The sequence below is a fragment of the Vigna angularis genome, chromosome 2 (genome assembly GCF_016808095.1).
Source record: "Vigna angularis cultivar LongXiaoDou No.4 chromosome 2, ASM1680809v1, whole genome shotgun sequence".
Taxonomy (NCBI): Eukaryota; Viridiplantae; Streptophyta; class Magnoliopsida; order Fabales; family Fabaceae; genus Vigna; species Vigna angularis.
In genome coordinates this window covers 714-9,269 of record NC_068971.1, presented here as the reverse complement: position 1 = coordinate 9,269, position 8,556 = coordinate 714, and the positions used below count along the sequence as shown (strand labels likewise).

The window sequence follows — 8,556 nt, the reverse complement described above, 5'->3', positions numbered from 1 at the left end:
ACATTATTTACATGCTTTTTTCTTTAAGTTACGATATTTCTATTGTTAACAAACTCTAAAAGGATGCAACTACGAGAAATAAACAAACGGGAGAGTGCATGGCACTGGCACTGACATGACAATTGAAATGTTTCTTTCGTTTCATCTAAAACAAACCCAACAAATAATAGTACAGAATAAGATTTCCATGATTACTCAAACACTGCTTTGAGCTTTGTAAAACGAGGCCCTTACAAAGCTATAACATACGTCATAAAAATCCCTGAAAAATACGTGCGTGAAGAGTCCAAGACAAATGACACAATGCTCGGTATAATACACAAAGGAAACACCAGTGGAATACAATCTTGTTCTATTTAACAATTTCTATACAACGAGACCTTCTCGTGCTTAAAGCCAGAACACATACCCTTTATGAGCAATCATTTACAATAGAAATGAAATATAAGAGTAAGAGAAAAGGAAGAGAGTAGTCAGAAAAAAGTATTACTAGTGTGTCTCGCTGCTTTAGTGTAAATCTGTTAATTTAGTTTTGACTGTATATTAAGATAAAAGTATTACTAGTGTGTGTCTCGCTACATAATTCTCTCATAGATGGATGCTCAGTTTTATCAGGGTTGATACAGAGAGTTATTACCTCGCATATCACTTTGAGGTCTTCATGACTAAAATGCTTCAGTTCAGGATCCAACACGCTTGACATTTCGTCTGGCCTTTCGAGGTAGTCCTTGGCCTGCAGCACAAATATACATATAAAAAATGCGGCTTAGACAAAATATACATTCTTCCAGGTTTGTGTAAGGCTTTTTAAACATCAAATTTCCGGAAGTTCCTTACCCAGTCAACCAAGTATCCTTTGTCCTTACAGTACGGAGGTCTTCTGCTAATTAACTCCAGTAGAAGTACCCCAAAAGCGAATATGTTTCCTTTGGTATCAAGATGGCGTGCTTCAAGGGAGTTTGGAAGAACACAGATAGCACCTTGGCTGCCAATGGAACCAGAATTCTTTTCTGATCTTTCAAGAATTGTTTTCCAACTTTCAAAATCGACCAGCTGCAATTCAGGTTCATGACAATGAATAAGCAAGCTTTTGGATCTCCAACACATTATACTATATAAACATAGGTGAAAGTTACTTTATTTCTGCTCATTCTTGACAGCAAGAAGATATGAACACAACTGTATCTGGTAAATTTGAAGATTTGAACTACTAGTGACCGCACCTTAGGGGAAAATTCTTCTGTAAGGTATACAGCACTAGAATTCAGTTCTGAGATAGTAAATGGAGGCTCCACTTCGGTATGCAAATACTTGAGTCCACGCGCAATGCCTATGGCAATCTTCATACGCCGTGTCCATGAGAATTGGCATCCTTTTTCATCTGCAGTCACAATTACATGTTGAAGGAATGAAACGCTTAAGACATGTTACTTGTACGCCACCTGAGAAATTTGACTTACAACAATGAAGGTGATCATGAAGTGTCCCATTTGAAGCATAATCAAAAACCAACATCCTTGTAAATAGAGTGTCTTCTCTACAGTAACCAAGTAGTTTTCCTATATTCTCATGATTTAACTTTGCCAAGTCTGCCACCTGAATGGCATTAATAGCATAAGTAAATATTAAAAGATTGGGACAACTATCTGCCTGCAAATTCTTGCAGGCTGTTGCCATAGGAAAATTTCCATTTACCTCTCTCTGAAAATAGAGCTCAAGATATCCTGTCCAATGCTCCTCCCTGATGCAGAGGGAAATCACAGCAATCTCAGGTCCACCTTTCATTGTTCCCTTGTAAACCACACTGTCTGGTGAGGACCCAATTATGTTGCTGAAGTCTTCACAGGCCACTTCAAGCTCTTGTCTGCTATACCTTCTCACATCCTTCAACATCTCAGGGTCTGCATTTTAATAGAACTGATTATGTTGAAAACAGCTCTAGAACTATTAGATGTAAATAGAAAGTTGGGAAATCAGAAAAAGAGAATTTACATACCTATATATACTGGCGTCTGATCTTTCTGGCTTCTAGATTTTTTCCAAGGAATAATGATAGATGATTTTTTGTTACATCTCTGAAAAGCAGCAAGAACAGCAACCAGAAAGAGAGAGCCCACCATAGTCCCAGTTACTATTTCTAGAGCCAAAAGCCAAACAGGTTTTGACGCTCCGTGATGCTTGGACACATATTCAGTAAGTTGGTGACTTGGATCCCACTGGCTGACTCTTGGCACTGGCAGGAGAAGCACCCGCTATGAAATAAAATTTCAGTGTTAGAACATAAGATTGGAAGAAGCAAGTGTTGTTCAGCGTATATTGGATTTGACAAAATTCTTATCTATAAAGAATACATAGATCTATTCTCAACACCTGCTTGGGTTTTAAAAAGAGGAATACAAAGGGAATATCCATGAAAGCCACTTCACAATTAAGTCAAGACTCAGCTCCTTTCATTTCTTTGGCATAATTCAAATATGAAGAGACATTTAATTCATGCCTTCAACCTGAGTTCTTGAAAGGTAATGTCAATACATACCACACTGTATAGGAGGTCGCTGCTTTATATCCTGGCTCTGGATGCAATTCCCTTGAAAGCTTAACCTGCCAGACATAGTATATGATTACTAAATATAGTGGAGGAGTAGAATGTCAACATGACCAGAGTATCAAAAAGTACCTCGGAAGATACTGCAAGCATTTGGGTATGCTACCAACTAAAAAATTATGAGAAGTCTGCTACTTTCAACTGAGACGAACGACAGAAGCCAGTTACATTCTCCTTGGACACATACCTGAAGAAGTCACACAAATTTATTAGAGGCAGATTAAAAAAATTCAAATTTTGACCGGTATAACTTGATCTTTTACACTTAATGTTGAATCTGACTGCAGGTTTTTCAGCCACAACAGATATAAGTTGTTTCATAACCCAAAGGACGTTTAACTCTCCCTAATGAAATTCTTTTGAACGGCTCCTGAACATGTTGAAAACTTGACACTGGTCATTTCTTGCCAATAATAGATTATCCCATTCCATTTTGTATGTATCCATAATATCTCCTTCACAACAACAATCTTCAAGATAAATCTAATGCATGATAATATATATATATATATATATATAAAAGAAACAAATTTCTCATTTGCATTAGTCACGACACGAGTGATGAAAGAAGTAACATTCAAACGTGAAACAGTAATTGCATCAATTTAATTGCATACAAGACCAAATACTAGCTCGTTCAATCATGGCTACGTACAACATATATAAAGGTGCGTTACAGTCCTATAGTCTACATCCGTACTATGAAACGGAAGTGTTTTATCAACCAGGTTAGGAAAGAACTACGTGAATAAGAATACTGAATCCCTGACCAAACTATAATAACTCGATTGTAAAATTACACTCACATTCCATGCATATTTGAAGCAAAATTTGAGCTATCGCCAGCAGGAATAGGCCCTTGAAGTCTATTCCTATCCAGCTGAAGTTCTTGAAGGAATCTCAAGTTTCCAAGCTCTGGAGGTAGCCTACCAGTCAACCCGTTGGACTGCAAGTTTCTACAAGAATGCAAACACATTTGAATAAGTAGGAGAGTCAATTATTTTTATTTTTTTCTATTCAGGAAGTTTATACTGAATTTCTTTTACATTTTCACAACTTGAGTTAGATTTCCAAACTCTGGAGGAATTGGTCCTGATTCATTCCTAGATCAAGCACCCTGAGATATTTCAAGTCGCCCAATTCTCTAGGTATTGTTCCAATGAGATTGTTTCCGTGCAAAATTCTGCATAAACAAAAGAACCAGAAATCAGCTTCAGCCATGATATACCAGAACCAAGCCAAGTAATAATCACAATATGACCAAGCCACAGGTTTTCACTTTTCAGGATGAAGTACGGCTAGAGAAAGGGTGAACATACAGTTCTTGCAAGTGGGTGAGTTTCCCCAACTCTGGTGCAAGAAACCCCTTCAATGATGATCCTGATATGTTTCTCAAAACCATTTCATCAAATTGGATTGGTGTGTCTACATTTGACATCTCCATGTTTTTCCACAACCAGAGGGTTTGGATTGTTGGCAAACTTGAACTCGGAGGGTAATGACTTGATGGACTGGAAGGCAGGCAGGACACTAGATTGCGAATTGCCATTAACAAAAAAGGTTACCATCGGCAATTGCAAATTGCGAAAAAACAAAAACTCATAACATTTTTTAAAAAACAAAAAAGCTAACTTTCCATACAAATGGGCCTTTCAAACTTTAAACAAGGCCCCCAATGAATGACTTAATCAGGATAACCCTAGCTCCACATAGACACTCTACTCTCCATTCCTCTAGTCCAGTGCTCCATGCTTTAAAGTCCTCATCGAATCATCACGTTCAACCGCATTCCAAGCTGTAAAATTCAAAATCATTAACCTAACACATCCACACCCCCACTCGGCTAATTCAATGGACCCAATCTTAATCAACTTCCCTCAAGGTTGAAAAGGTCTTCCACCTTCAATCTTGCCTTTCTTTTTCTTTCTTCTTTTTTAAATTACTACAACATCCACACACAAATAGATCTTATCTTGAACACTTTTAGTTCAAACATAAATATCTGACAAAGTATAAAAAAGAAAATCATAAACACGGAAAACCTAAAAATCAAAAGATGAACATCAACTAACTCGAAATGCCTCACTTAGAAACTAAAATTCAATATGACGACAACAAAAAATTTCAAACAACAATCCTCATTTTCTTCAGTTATCCCCGAAACCGAAAATGAGAAAAAGAACGGTGAAAACAAAAACAGAGTAAAAGAACGGGGAAAACAGAAACACTCACGAAATTACCAACTCGTTCAGATGTTCGTGAAGCGGATCCACTAACCTGAGAGAACTTTGGAAGAAGACTGAGTGAGATGAAGATCTTGCAGAAGGGAGATAATGCCAGAAGATTCGTTGAGCATTAAGCGATTCAGAATTCAGAAAGATTGAGACAAGAACAAAAAAGAAGACAAATGTGTTCGCGGAAGAGTATCAGCCTCACAAGCCCGCGTTTGGTTTGGTTCATCGCACAACGAACAAATGGAGAAGAGAAGATGAATTTCAGAGAAACAGCTCTTTTGGCTTTGCTTTTTCGAACTCCCTCCTAGGCATAGTTAAAACCTTAAAAAAAAAAAGGAGGGAGTTTCTTTTTAAAACCTTTTCTTATTTTATTTTATGGTTTTCTTTTTGCTTTTTACTTTAAATTTTAAATTTAAATTATTTGTTGCACCTAGGCGTTTTTCCTTGATAAGCGAGTTGAAAAGAAATTTTAGTCAGTATAATATTTTCGCTGGAGTTTTTGAATCGACAAAACTACGCTTAAGCTAGCAGCTTCGACGTCAATTATTAGATAAAAGTATTTTTACTTAGTGTTAATTTATGTATTAAAAAAAACATGTTAAATTTTTTTACTTGTGCATTTAAGATTTTTATATTTTTTAAATAAGTATTTCTTGTCTATTTTTTATTAATAAAATTATATAATTGTTTTCATATTATTTAATACTTATCATCCCAAACAACCTTGTCTTCAAGGTGAAAGTATATAAATTGATCACGAATAGTGCCTTCACCTTTTCATGTAACACGATTGAATAATAAGCTGAGGGACTAATATTTCATAGAGTTGTTATATCTTGTAATCCAAGACCTTCAAAGGAAGACAGGTTGATTTGATTTCTTGGAGTTTTACTAAAAGGTCATGTTTAACGTTATGAGTACCTATGGTATGTTTAAGTTGAAAGACATGAAACACATGATGAATTCAAACCATCTCTGGCAGTTGGAGGCGAAAAGCCACAGGACCAGTCTGTTTAAGAACCAAAAAAAGGATCATAAAATCAGGGTGAAAGCTTGGGATGCAATCTAGTAGACATAGACAATTGTCTATGGTGTCGTATCTTCAAATAAACCCAATCTCCAACCTGGATTGAAGATGACAATTTCTTCTTGTTGGTATATTTCTCTTGCGCCCTTCCTAAATGTTATTTCAATTGAATAAGAGCCTCATCTCTAGTCTGAGATCATGTGCCACGACTTCAACAATTATTTCCCTGGAACAAAGTGAGTGATAGCTAAAGAAGCACGTCCATAAACAATCTCAAAGGTGTGCACTTGGCAGACCCTTAAAAATTGATGTTATATCAGTATTCTGCCTAAGGAAGGATACAAACTCATTTCTTTGGTTACTCTTAACTAAAACACTGTAAATAAGTCTCCAACATCTGATTAAGCATTTTTTTTGGCCATCTGTTTTAGGATGATAAGTTGAGCTCGTCAGCAATTTTGTACCTTGAAGTCTAAATAACTCTTTCTAGAACAAACTCAAAAATGTAGTCTCTCTGTCACTGACAATGGAAGTAGGAATGCAATGTAGACGCACGATTTCCTAAACAAACACTTCATCAATAGACCTAGCAAAGTAGGGATGTTTGATGGGAATAAAATGCTCATATTTGTTGAGCCAATCCACTACTACTAAAATTGCATCATACCCATTGAATTTGGGTAGCCCCACCATAAAATCCATACCAATTTACTCCTAAATTGCTTAAGGAATGGGAAAAGGTTGCAACAACCCTTGTGGGAAAGAAGTTATATACTTATGTTGTTGACATACCAAACACGCTATAACAAAATGGGTAATGTCCTTCTTCATTCCCATCCAATATAAAGCTTGGGCCAACCTTCTATAAGTCTTGAGTATTCCTGAATCCATAGTTTGGGTGACATGAAACTTAGCTATTAACCGCTGAATTAAATTTGAATTAGCAGAAATCACTAACATGCCATTGTAATGTAGTTTTCCACGTTCCAATGTGAAATGGGAATGGGAGGCTAGATCGGATTCCAAATCCTACCTGAACTTGGGCAAAACAGAATCGGTAATGCCCCTGATTAAATCTGTTTCGGCTATAATTAGAAATTTGTGGTTTAAATGCCTTTTGGGAGGTAACTTCTGTCATGTACTGAATATGCCTTCAAAAGTACCTATAATTTCCTAGAACTTTGTGTTTTGCGTGGTTGTTAATTGGTTTTGTTCCTCACATCCATTCTTCAATTATACAGTACCCATCTCCTAAACTAATATCACCACTTCAATCTCCTTTTCTTTTAACAAAGTTGTTGGAGTCACCACTCTCTTGGTTAAAGAAGGTTCACTTTTATTGAAACTTCCTTCTCTCCTTAAATGAAGCGCATTGTTAATTCCTTCCAAATAATTCTTACCTCTTCAAGTGCAGTTAACCAAGCAACTCCCAATATAACATCCACACCTCCTAATTTAAACAGATAAAACCATTCCTTGACCTCTAATCTCTCCAACTTCAAAGTTAATTTTTTATAAATCTCACTAGTAGTCTTTTGATGAACATCACTTGGACTAACTTTATAAGGATAAGTTTCTTCCACTGCAAAACCTAATTCAACCACTAATTGTTCTGAAACAAAGTCTTAATTAAACTCTAAATCAAATTTCTCTTTTTCTAAGTTTTAGTTAATCCCTTTCTCTAAGTTGAACCCTAATCAAAACCTTTTTTTCCCAATTTTGGGTTCTCTTCCTTCACAAGTTCTTCTCTTTTCTTTTGATCATTTAGGGTTTAGGGTTTGGGATTTTAGGGTTTTTAGGGGTTAAGGTTTAGGGTTTTTAGGGTTTAGGGTTTGGGTTTGGGTTGGGGTTAGGGTTTGGGTTTGGGTTAGGGGTTGGGTTTAAGGTTTGGGGTTTTTGAGGGTGTTTTAGGGTTTAGGGTTTGGGGTTTTTTAGGGTTTGGGGTTATGTTTGGTTTGGGTTTTTTAGGGTTTAGGGTTTTGGTTTAGTGTTTTTAGGGTTTTCGGGTTTTGGGTTTAGGGTTTCGGGTTTGGTTTGGGTTTTGTTTGGGTTTAGGGTTTAGAGTTTTGGGGTTGGGGTTTGGGTTTCTGGGTTTGGGTTGGGGGTTAGGGTGTAGGGTTTGGGGTTTGGGTTTGGGTTTTGGTTTTTGGGTTTTTAGGGTTTAGGGCTAAGGGTTTAGGGCTTAGAGTTTATGATTTAGGGGTTTAGGGCTTAGGGTTTAGGGTTTGGGGTTTAGGGTTAGGGGTTAGTGTTTAGGGTGTTTAGGGTTTTAGGGGGTTGGGGGTTGGGGGATGGGGGGTTTGGTTTGGGGTTGGGGGTTTGGGGGGTTGGGGGTTTGGGGGTTGGGGGTTGGGGGTTTGGGGGTTGGGGGGTTTAAGGGTTTAGGTTTTTTAGGTTTAGGGTTTTTTTAGGGTTTAGGGTTTTAGGGTTTAGGGTTGGGGGTTTAGGGTTTAGGGGGTTGGGTTTAGGGTTTTTGGTTTTTAGGGTTGGGTTTAGGGTTTTTTGGGTTTAGGGTTTTGGGTTTTAGGGTTTAGGGTGTTTAGGGTTTTAGGGTGTTGGGGTTTTTAGGGTTTAGGGTTTTTGGTTTAGGGTTTAGGGTTTATAGGGTTTAGGGCTTTTAGGGTTTAGGGCTTTTAGGGTTTAGGGTTTTCTAGGGTTTAGGGTTTTCTAGGGTTTAGGGGTTAGGGGTT

At 37.2% G+C, this 8,556-nt stretch overlaps 1 pseudogene; it reads right to left on the bottom strand.

Annotated features, from left to right (window-relative positions):
- Nucleotides 1-296: 296 nt before the first annotated feature.
- Nucleotides 297-5,128, bottom strand: LOC108321734 (probable LRR receptor-like serine/threonine-protein kinase At1g63430; annotated as a pseudogene).
- Between the last annotated feature and the right edge of the window lie 3,428 nt (nt 5,129-8,556).